The sequence below is a fragment of the Colias philodice genome, chromosome 24 (genome assembly GCF_061535455.1).
Source record: "Colias philodice isolate Cphi_HAF_F1 chromosome 24, ilColPhil1 Martin Lab GWU primary, whole genome shotgun sequence".
In the NCBI taxonomy this organism is placed as follows: Eukaryota; Metazoa; Arthropoda; class Insecta; order Lepidoptera; family Pieridae; genus Colias; species Colias philodice.
The window spans coordinates 6,213,911-6,226,820 of NC_143109.1; the positions used below are offsets into that span (position 1 = coordinate 6,213,911).

General features: G+C 32.2%; 1 protein-coding gene and 1 long non-coding RNA gene across 2 annotated transcripts in view; both read left to right on the forward strand.

Annotated features, from left to right (window-relative positions):
• The window catches only part of Cals (calsyntenin 1), a 210,058-nt gene that overhangs the window by 12,700 nt on the left and 184,448 nt on the right, over positions 1-12,910 (forward strand). The window lies entirely within an intron of this gene.
• On the forward strand, positions 6,306-7,524 carry LOC149477758 (uncharacterized). The gene is made up of 3 exons (XR_016317534.1): positions 6,306-6,872; positions 6,999-7,060; positions 7,135-7,524. It is a non-coding gene; the product is annotated as an uncharacterized LOC149477758 (long non-coding RNA).

Genomic DNA, 12,910 nt, shown 5'->3' on the forward strand with positions numbered 1-12,910 from the left:
TCAAAATTAATTAAGATCTGCGAAACCATACTGTGATTAGTAAGAAACATCGAAACTTTTGTACTTATAATAAAGAGTAGAATTATAAATACAAAAACTTAATATAAAATTGTAAAACGAAATGTGATCTCGATCATTTACCCTTTTCACGTTCGTTTTGAGGCTTCGTTAATTTTAAAGATGTCTGCATTTGTAATACGAATACCTGAAAATGCTTTCACTGTGATAAATCCTTTTGAAGAGGTAGGCTGGTACTCAAACAAATAAATACTTTAAATAATTCAATTTATTATCTAAAGATATACTCTTACGTGTGGGCTGTGAGTTGTGACGTTATTTTGTGTAACACGCTGTCTATAAATTCCGACTTTTCTCATTAAAATGCTTTTTACACATTCTCAAAGGCGGTGCGAAATAAATTCCACTCTGGGGGGAGGAGGGAACCGATACAAACAATAAAAAGAAACGCAAACGATTCGAAATAAGCAAACATAGCGTGGACGGGATCGCTTGTGTGAAACTTTTTCATTTGGCAACTTTGATTGCCTCCGCAGATTGGTCTGCTGCCCGAATATAAATTATCATCTCAGATGTTTTCTACCTTTTAAATGCATGGCTTCGTCTGTAACGTTTTTCTCTTGTTATCGTTCCCGGGAATATATTTGAACTAGCTTACCGCCCGCGGCTTTGTCTAAAACCTAATAAATTATATACTCAAACCTTCTTGAATCACTCTATCTATTAAAAAAACTGCATCAAAATCCGTTGTGTAGTTTGAAAGGCTTAAGCATAAAAAGGGACATAGGGACAGAGAAAGCGACTTTGTTTTATACTATGTAGTGATACTGTTCATGGAATATATTTGTTTACCGTGATTATTACTCTCGCGTAAATTAACGATATATGTGTGTTAGTTTAATAAGCGCTTCTCAAACAAACTTAACAGAACTAACAAGAGATAATATCGTACAAACACATTCGCATCTGCGTCTCTGACGAGATTAAACAGCGTAATATGTTTTATGATTAAACATATAGGTAGTTACGCTCAGCATATTAGTAACTTTGAGTGATTACTCTGGCAAATTACGAAATAATCACAAATGATACATAGTTGTTATAGTTTACTAGAATTTACTATGCTCTGGATATAGGTCTGTGATAAACTAGTTGGAAGCGATGTCTTCTCAAAAATAATAAATTCAACATTATTTTCTGCTCTTTTATGATCTCCTTCTATTGGTCGTAACGTTTTTTAATAAATACCGATAGATATCCTAAGATTAGCGCGTTCAAAAAAACAAACAAACTCAGCTTTATAAAATATAGATATTAAAAAGCAATACGCCATTATATTCCATTGAAACGTTTCTCGTAGGTATGCGAAGCTTATTATTTTTATAAGTCAAGATAAAACTACAGTTCCATTCCCTATCGTGGAACAATCTGAAAGTTTAACATTTATATTATTTTGACCTATCTAAATGGAAATCTGTGGAATATTTACTAGATGGGCGATAAGGTGACCTCTGGGCTCTGGGTACCTGATGCGTGTTGGTTTAGGACCTCTTGTTTATAAAGCCACTGAGTGTTTTACGTGAAGGGTTATAAGTGTGGAGGTAACGCGTTCAGTAATTAGAGTATGTTTAGGAGAAAGTAAAAATGTTTATTTCAAGGATGGTAAGCCTAAAGATGATTTGGTTAGGGTGTACTTGAAAATGGTCATTGGAATCTACTGTAGGCTGTGTAAAATATTTGTTGTATTAGGTGTTTAATATTACCTTTTCTTTTCAATTAAGTATTCCCCTATAATATGATCGTTGTTAGATGAATTTAAGACAAATATTGATAAAAATAAGGTTTTCAATGAATTGCTTTGAATTGTGAATTCTAAATTGCATCTAGGTATCTCAAAACTGTGCTTACCGCTTTGATTATGTATTAGAAAATACACACTCTAAGGCTTACCTACATAAAATAAAAATATGAATAATAAATTATGAAATTGTAAAGAAATAAGAAATATATTTCCTAAGGTAACTTAAACATGTCCAATTAGTTAATATATAAAAATGAATCGCAAAATGTGTTGGTAAGCGCATAACTCGAGAACGGCTGAACCGATTTCGATGATTCTTTTTTTATTATATTCCTTGAAGTACGAGGATGGTTTTTATGTAGAGAAAACGTAAACATGTACCACGGGCGAAGCCGGGGCGGACCGCTAGTTAGTTATAAAAAAGCTGCACGTGCGAATAAACCTGACCTTTTCCAGAATGTTATCTTGAAAATAAAGATTTTATGAATGAATAAATTTAAATGCGGTTTACTTGTCTTTAAATATAATGAATAATAATTATGTAGGTCATGGTTATTTTTTTTCTATTTATTTTAATGAACGTTTTTCTTTACAGGTAAGATGGTGATTGGTGAATCGGTTTACTTCTTCGTGTTATGGCATAGTGGTGAGAGATGATGGCCAAGTATTATCTTGGTCTTTTATATGTTTAATGAATAATTAAAAAAGAAGATTGGTTAATTTTATTACTAGCTTTCTGCCCGTGACTTCGATTGTGTGGTCTGCACTATCTTTCTATCAATTTTGCTTCAAAAGTTATGAGATTTTGTATATCATCAAAATTATAATTAGGATAAAAGAATAAATTAAGGCTGTGAGCATAAAACTTATTTACGGACAAAACAGCGGCAATCAGCTAGTCAATCATATCGCTACAATAATCCGACAAATGCAAGCATAATTGACATTCGTTGTAAATCGCATTACCAATGCCGTACTTGTATAACAAGGTAATTAGTGCCTGTGTGCCCGTTATGTACCTATAGATAGATATATAAATATTCCCTAGATACATGTAGGTTTGGATATCCATCCTAGTCATGGTCATGGTAGGAACCGATTTTGGTAGATTAATTGTGTTCCGATACATTTTAATCGGATGGTAGTAGGTAACTTACATTGTTCGGAGAAGTGTTTGGCAAACATACAAACATGCATGTACCTATGCAGCTAAATGTACCTACCTACAATAACTACCTATGTAGGAACTTTTAAAATTGCGTGTAGGTAATATCCACTTATGTTGGTCCTCAAGGTATAAGTCTAATATCAGCAAAGAAATATTAACTTACCCCCAACTTGATAAAACTGCAGATCGCTCGAAAAACTTATCATAATTAATTTCTCTTCCCGATTTTCTACAAAAATGCGATTAAGCTTCCCGTAGTGGTGCTTATGCGGGAAGAGCTCTATTCCATTAAAATTCTAGGTCAGAACTTAGCCCTATCCAAGTTTACTCTCAACTATTCGGTTTAATATGGTGAAACTTAAGTTAAAGTTGAGTTTAACTTAAGTCTTGGAATTCAGCGCTTCAAGAACCAATCGCCTGCTTGAACTAAAAACCTCGTTTAAAGGTATACAGTTTGTTTTCCAACTAGATTTCAGTTTAGAATCTTGGTTCTTGTTTGTTTACTTATCCGTAACGGCTGAGCAGATTTTGAAACTTTTCTCTTTTGGAAAAAAACAAGTTAGTAGCGAAACGATGTAGTCTGATTGTCTGTGGGTACTCAGATTTAAGTTATAGAAATATGTCCTCTATTATTAAATTAATACAGTTAAATTGAAAACTCGCTAAAGCGAGTAAATCCGCATTCAAAAGCTAGTGTAATATAAAAATACGTATGTAATTGCATACCGCTATTAATGGAATTAAATACTCACTCGAACAACCAGACGTTCCAGAAACTTGTGCATGTGACACCAAGCGCGCTACTATGGTTTCTCGATTTTTTTAATTTAAATTTTTATGTACAGAAATATTTTCATAGATATATTATTGATTTCATGCTATGCAGTTTAACAATGCTGTAGTCGTCCAAAATTTTGATAATAAATAATTACATAAATAACAAAGTGTGTATGTACCTAGTTATATCATAAATAAAAATTCACTTTCAAAATTACAGATTTTTTATTCATTATTGTTAACTATTTTTTCTTCTATATTTCTTACATACACAACGTACCAGCAATAACAAAAAGGCAGATACCAATAAGAATAATTTGTATGGGTTTCGAAGGCGTGTTTTCGAGTTGATGTCGACATCCGTTACCATGGTAACGCAGGCGCTAATTCCCCGAACTATGCAGGTATTCGACCGCTTTAGGTTCGTCTGTGTTTTATTTTAGAACAGCCCCACGTCGGCGCAGGTATTTATACATTCGCAGATTATCATAAAATGCCCATCAAACGGAGACATCAATTAATTTAAGCGCTAATAAAGTTAACTAACTCGCTTTTAGGTACGGTCTTAAATAAGAAACTTTTATTAGAAAGTAATTTAAAACAACAGATTACTTAGTGTCCTAGTTTTGTTTTTAACATCGTTCTTAACTTGTTTATCTGGATATGACATGTTTCAAAATGATTCGCCAGCCGAAAAATCTGCAACTTTTTATATGTATTCTCACAAAGGTACATTATGATTAAAGTTAGATAATTATAATTATAGCAAGATTATCTTTGAAACTGCATAACTATTACGGAGATTTCAAACAAATAACTAAGCAGCACCCTCTTCACATTATACGAGAGTACGTTAAAAAATTTCCCTTCCTCTGCAATTTATTACACGTCCTAACCTAGAAAAACCGCAGAGGAAAAAAGAAAAAAGAAAGCCGCCATAAATCGTTCCATTTTTAAAAAGAATTTTCGTAAATCACGTTCGAAACTTTGATCATGAACTAAAGAGTTGCGTGAACGTTTTGAATGAAGAACGGAGAATGAAGGAGTTGGCAGCCGACCAAAAAACTATTTTATAAATCTGTGAATCGGAGCGCGTCTGAGTCATCGTTGACCCCAGTGTAACGGTGCTTGCTGCATTAGATACTAGATATGCGTTAGTTTGTTAGGTAAAATGGCTTGGTTTATTGGCTTTATTGATCGAATTGTAGGAGTGTTTAGATTCCCTTATTGTGAGGAAATATTGCAATCGATGTTTTTATATATTTTGGCTAGCTCATATTAATTGTAGTTTCGTTAATTTAAAATTATAATCTGAGCATGCAATGCAGATAAACATTGATCTGATGTTAATTATTAGTTTTATATTTTTGGTTAATTATACAAATTAATATTGTGTAGTTACCTAACTTTTAATTTTCAATAGGCATTGTATTTCGTAATCAATGTCGATATTTTAAATTTTAATTATCGCAACGTCGAGTCTCATTAGGTAAATAATGTTTCAAGTATTGAACATTCAATTTCATTAATTATGTGTTTTCATATATTGCGGTTTTATTCAGTTTCGATGGTAAGTATAGCATAAAGCATTAATGTAAAATTGAAACTACACATTTTGTAGGAAATGTGTTTCATTTTGAATGAAAATATATATTTTCAGCTACCCGTTACTTTTATAGTGTACTTATATGTATTTTTTAATAAATGGATGCTGACAGATATTTTAATACGTATGTACAATTTTAATTTTGTATCTCTTGTCTCTCTTTTTATTTATATGTATTAACATTCATTTCATAAAACAAGGTTTTGCTCAGACACTGAATCAAGAATGAGGATGCCAAAGTGGCATTGCCAATGCCCGAATTAGAAAAATACATGCTTTATTTGTTAAATTAATACATGATTTATTTAAATTATTAAAATATTCTATTTTAGATCAAATTGCATTAATTTAGTTTGGTAGGTATCAGTGGGCGTCTTTTGTCCCGTTTAAAATTCTCAAACTGTTTATTCTTGTCGGAATATTTTCCCCGAAAATTATAGGGATTCATTGAATTTGATTCCCCTAATTGGGAACAATTAATTAAAAATGGCCGCCGCATTAATTATCGTTTGTTACATCTTAATAATATTGGAGACGAAGCTTAAAAATGTTGACGCCTGTTTGGGAAAATTAATTTTTAGTATAAAACAGAAAAATTTAATTTTATGAAATTTTTTGATCGTACCCTGTTTTGCTTTTAAATTAAATTGCAATGTTTGCATGAAGTCTAAAGTAAGTTACATCTATTGATTAAATATTATTGTTTATGTAGAGATTAAAATTGCAAATCGCTTAAAAATATATTGTGTGTTTCAACGAATAAAAAATAATATTATTACCTCTAAGTACCTAAAGAAGAAATTGAAGCAAAATTAATTCAACAAAATCAAAGCAATGTTAAACTTGATGAAAGTAAACCGGAATGAGAAGTTAGGCTCGTACAGGTACTTACAACTTACAAGGTATCGATAATGTGAACTAACTTTAAGGTGATGAATTAATTTTTCTAACATTTACGGCCCTTTTTAAACCTTCGTAATTTTTATATTATTAAAGTTGTCGTGATGAAAATTCTTGACAAGAAAGTTCAATAGTAACACAATACGTCTACCGTTTTAGAAACATGATTCCATGATATTTTCTCGATAGAAAAAAAATACAAAGTTCTCATTGTTATTTTTTTATAATCTCTGGCATCTTCAAAATAACAAACGTAAAGTTACGACTTTTTGGATATTAACTATAAAATATACAACCTATACGTCTACCGATTTAGAATTTTGAAATATGCGATGGTTTTGAAATAAACAAGAAATACTTGAAATTAGCGCGCGACCAGCCAATATAGCGAGAGCCGCCCTGTACCTTCCTACCCCGATCGCTGCACGAGTCATTCCCGCTACGGCCGTCACACGGGGAACTTGTGTCGCTCGCGCAATCGTAAAAAAGGGTGACAACACGATAAGACAAAATGAGACAAATGGGGACAATAAAGAAAATAAGAAGAAGAAACATAAAGGTTGGAGGAAAAAGAATGCTTACAATTGGAACAAATTAATGAAGTAAGTTGGTTTTATTTTAAATTTGATGATAATTGTATTATAGACGATGTTTGATATGTACCCCTGTTTTAAGTACATAACGAATGTGTAAGATTTTTTCATTTATAGCATAGATAATCTTTTCAGAAATCCGGAATCCAGAAGGAAAATAAACCCACTGATTGTTCACAATGTGAACCCACTCCTTCGTAAGTACCTTTATTCAGTCAAAAATGTATGTTATCAACGTTCTACTGGTTTTATCGCATGATTCCATTTTTAGCAAAAAGCAACAAAGTGCAAAGAAATAAAAAATCATGGTGAACTTAGTGGAAGTATGGCGGACATAATATGGAACAGGAGCTCATTGGAGTAGTATTATATTTAAAAAAATACGAAATAATTTCAAGAATTACATTTCTTAGAAGGTGGTAGATAAGTATGTTGTATAAAGAATTTGATGTTGATATTTATTTCATTTATACTTACTACACCTGTGCGGGAAATTGCTTAGTAATAAAACAGGTTTATATTCATATTTACATAGTAATGTGAGTTTTCATTTCGAAAAATTTTGTGTAAGTATATTAAATTGAGTTCCTGGGTGATCTGGAAACACAATTGGGCCCGGAAGATGGCGCTGCAGTCACTCCTCCTAATGACATGAACCGATTTGGATGAATATTGATTCGCTTTCACATTAGCTAATATTATGTATTTTTGTTGTTAGAAAGTAAACTTAATTTAATGTTTATAATACATTATTATTGGTATAAATAAGCCAGTGTTCGTCTCACATTGCTGTACCTGCCTACCTACCCTACCAGGGCCTAACTTTGTTCTGGCTATTTTATTTTGATTATTTGTAATGAATAATTACAATTATAATAGAGTGCAAAAAATAAATACATGCGTCAATATATTTTGTTTTTTTTTAAACAATTTTTTTATTTAAAAAAATATCATTCCGACCGCGGCTTTGCCCGCGTGGAATTAGGTTATATCGTGAATCCTGTTTTATCCCACAAAAGTGTTCAGTTCGGATAAAAAGTATCCTATGTGTAAATCCAGGCAATTAGCTATATTTTATCAAAATTGGTAATGTAGTCTTGACGTGATTAAGTAACAACTAACAAAAAACTATACAAATTAACATCCAAAGTTTCGCATCAGTTTTACTGTATTAGTGATATCTTCCACTCTTGACTTTGACTGAGAAGAATTAGGGTTTATAACTTCTTTCAGAAATAGTACCTTTCATTTCTGGGCATGATGTAATATCTACGTCAGCATCAAATTCTATCTAAGTCAATTCAGTAGTCCGCGTTATTGAGTACCATTTCATTTTTTCAGAGTAACAATATTTTTTGTTATTTTAAAGATTATTTATAACCTGTATTATTTTGTAATAAAGTAAACATTACGAAATAATAATAATTATTAATAATGTCTAAGTAGTTGTTGGAAAGAAGATTATTTGTTTATAAGCAAGAAAATAAAACCAATAAATCAACAATTGAATAAATGTATAACAATATTATAACTGTATGACGACTCCATACATGTTTGTCCCGAGTCGGCCAGCGGCAGCGCGGCGAGTTTGCAATGAATGACTTCGCGCACACCGGCGTTCGCGATAGCGAGCTATTAGACCCCGCCCGCCAAGCAGTGGATTTTTTTTTGTGTATCGTCTTAACTGTTTAACTTTGCCCTCTATTGTTCCTACCGTATGACTAAGTGAAACATTGTGAGATTTGTTATAGTTAAGTTATACTTAAGTTACTGATACATTTGTACAGGGCGGAATGTTGTTGTCTTGTATTCGATTCGTACCATAAGTATTTTTTGTCATGTATGTACCTACACTGTACAGAACTCCCTAAATTTACCTATTTTAAAAATACATAACGTATTAAGATATCGTTACCAAAGCTAGCCTATAACTCATAGTAGTATTGAGTAGAATAACATCTGAATATCTTTTATATTACTTTACAATCAAACATAGATATAAAAAATCTAGAAAAAAATCCTCCACTTTGTGAATTACACTACGCCACAAATCCGTATGAAACGATGGGTCAAATAAGGAAAAGGGCTATTTCGAATGCATTAGGTTTTACAATGCAGATAAACAACCTAGATAAGTATTTTATGCAAATTGATAATTTTACAAGGAACAGATAAACCGAATCTACAATATATAGCACTAACAATACGTTTAACAGGGGATTAATTAAACCAGTCTGATTTAACTCTAATAAGCCAAGCCCAGACCACCCACTCTACCGCAGTAACCGTCTGTTATTGTAAACTACGTTTATTGGAACTGGGTTTGTTAAATCACTAAGCTGGATAATAATGTGCACTAGATTGATATTTAAAGCTAAATTGCGGGTAGTTTGATAAAAAATGATAATTAGTTGACACTTGTATTAATATCGGAATAAAATAAATGTTAAGTTGAAATTAATCAATTTTGAAGCAGATTTTTATAAAAATACTGCTTCAAAAATAGATATAAAAAGGTGTTAAAGTAATTTTGCAATATACAAAAGAGAAGGTATTTGCGATAAAACGTGCAATAATTGAATTTCTTTGAGCTTTGACGTTTGCCCGAATTCTAGATTATCTTCGATCTAACTGAAAACATGGAATGATGAAATAGGCTCGGACGCGCGCTTGTCTGATGACCTACATATTGAATTTTGTACCTAGATATAATAAAAATATTTGTTTCTACTAAACATTTCCTAAGTTTGTATTCTCTTCTATATCGATTATTCTAACTTCTGAAGTCTAGAATGGAAGTCAAGGCCCTATGTAAAACAAGGTTTTTACAGCAAGATTTTTAAGTATTAATGTTATTTACTAGTGTTACATTTACTCGCATATCAGGTGACGGTTATTTATCACTAGAACCCGTAATAAAAAACGTTAGTAAATAAAAAATTAGCGGGAATGTCACTGAATACTAACACTTTAAACAAAGGGATTTTGTTACACTTTGCGTCGCAAATTCCTGGCCCCATCAGCGCGAGGAATTACGGGGCGCAACTCGTTAACGAAATAACACAGGTTAATGGAAATTTCTCGAATATTCCAGCTCTGCCGTTTTTATTTTTGTAGCGAAAACAATTTTAACGCGTGACGAAATTCTCGTTGGCGCTTTTAGCACGGTTTCATTGGTGCGGCTCCTGATTTAGGAGGTTTTGTTCATTTTGTTGTGTGTGGCTTATCTTTAACATGGTACATAATGTAGGGGGAACTGATGAGCCGAGAGCGTACTTGCGCTCGCGTTGTATTAAGCTTAGTCTTCATGACGAAAAATCCTTTTATCTTCTTCATACCCAAAATCTGGACGTTTATATTTTTCGACTAGACCTCATGGAAGCTTTAGTGCATAGATATGATAAAAAAGAAATGTTATTCTAGGTATATGCTTATATGTATTCAATCATAATTAAGACAAGTTTCTTTTTTAGGTTTGAGAAGCTGCTTCTACCGAGAAGACTGTCTACAAAACAATTTACAGCTTCTCTCATTTTATCAAATTCATCTTATGGTAACGAACTTTTCTCAAACATAACATTTTCATAAGTGTTATATGTGCTGTTTATAGACGAGCCATCCCCTATCTCTGGATATAATTCAATAAGTATTATCATCAAACTGAATCGATTACATTCTTGTAGTCTTATATTGTAGTATGTATTATTTTCAATTGAAAAGATCAAAGTGCTTCTGACACAGATAAATTAGTTTTCCACCATAGAACGATATTGGTTTACCTTCAGTTCTCTTTTACTGGGAAGTGTGTATCTTCTTTATGATTAAAGCGTTTATTATATTCTGATAGAGCTTTAATCAATTGGTTGTAAACAAGCCTTTTTTGTTGTACTTCAGATCACACATGATGTGCGTCAATATCTTTACACTTGTCTTAAAGATCGAATGGAATAGGTATCTACTAATTGATAAACTGCTCTATAAGTTTTCGCACGTTTTAATAAATAAACTTCTTCCTTTAATGATAAATTTTGACAGTTAAGCGAGCGAAAATGAAGAAGTAAGCTTGTATACTCATAATCATATTAGGGTTAAGGATCAATATAGTAAGTCAGTCAACTGGTAAATTGGCAGTATCTATTATGTCCTAAAATTTAATTATTTGCCATACCTAAATCTAAAATGTATTGGATATTTGCAATATTCTATTTAATTTAGATCGTAATCAGTCATGGTGGAACTAATATAATGCGTCAATACAATGCATACCTACATATGGTATTATCGCCTGTTGAAATTCCAATTAATATTGTTATTGTCATTGACTAGGAATAAAATAATTATTCTCTAATTAAAGGAAATGCTAATGTGCTGTATTTAACAGGTCTTTTGCCAGTTCAGATTTTGAGTTGACCTATTGTTGTGAACGCCGCATTTTATACTTGTTTTGCCGTTCTGTGCCTAGGCCTTCCCTTTGTAAAGCTTCATTCCGTCTTTTGCTTTTTGAGCCAATTCATACTTACGGACAAACATACTTACATACACATCTTTCCTCTTTATAATATAATAATAGATATATTGTTATCTAATATCTATCACCTGCACGTTTTCTACTTCAAGCAAAAAAAGGTGATGGTCCTATTTATTGCTATCCCCAATCTTAAAAATGATCATATTTCATTCCTCTGATGGGTTTGCTTATTGCAAATATCTACGCTAAACAATATATTGCGAACATTCTAACCCGTATCAATTTGTACATCTGAAAATAACTCACAACTCGTGTAATAGTCTACTTGTAGTTTCCGATAAATTTATATGAAATTTCGAAGGAAAAATGTATCAAATGAAACCAGATCACCTCACATCAATAGATATCAAACGAGCAATAATCCAAACTATCACTTCATACGGATAGGAGACATGTCGGAAAATATGTGCAGGATATTCTGAAGCTGCGACGGAATTTCATTTAGATTGGATCTCCAATATTGTGTTGATGAGCTTGTATCAATGGAGATTGTAGGGGTGGCAAATGTGAACATATTGAAATAAAAGATGCTTCATTTATGTTGTTCGATCAAATATTTTATTGGCTGGGTATGTTGTTAAAGAGTAGAACATTTTAAAGTTTATTTCTTTGGAAAGGCTTTTATCGTAGTTTATTATAGGGTAGGTCTTATTAATAATTATCTGTGTTGTATAATATTTGTCTGATGTTAGAAACATTATATGTAAAACGTTTTATGAATTGTTCGATTCGATTGGCAGCCCTATTGAGTATTGGGTATTGCTCGGTGTACCAAATAATGGTTATTACTTATTGTGTTACATCTGCCAATGTTTTTGATTGTTGCCGATATTTTTGCTCAAAAAAGAATTTTCTTTTAGCCCTTTTTGATGTCGTCGTGCCTTGAGCCTATTGTCAATATTCTCTTTGTTGAAAAATATTATTTTATCGATACAATTTCCTGGTTATAATTATAGCTTTGGTATTTTAATACAACCCTAAAGACTTTAATAATTTGGTCGCTCATTACAGTGAAAGGTTTATTTCTAGGCGTTTCCTCTTTACGTAGATTGCTTTAAATTTTGTGTATAAACATCTTGTATACAAGAAAATTTACGCTGTCGAGCACGATCTACTTTTACAGTATGTTTGTTTCCTTTAAGCTTTAATCCTCGGGGTGAATTTGATGAAACCTAGCACATGTATTACCTGGAAAACACGGCAGCTAACTGTTTGTAATAAAACGTGGAACGCTCATGTGTATAAGATATTGTGTCGTTAACGAGAAATTCTCTAGGTTTAATTTATATCGCGGCACATAGCAATATCGCGTTGATGAGATGTATCAAAGTTGAGATGTGATATTCAGCATGGGGCGGATATTGAAAACGTGTTGTATGGAACGCTCGAGGGCGCGTAGAACGCAACTTTTTCTCGAAGTTTCTAGAAGGATGCTCTCGAAGTTTCGACGTCTTTGTTCCTTTTTTAAATTTTAGTTAGGTATACCTATGTGTGTGTGTGTGTTGATAGATATTTAAAC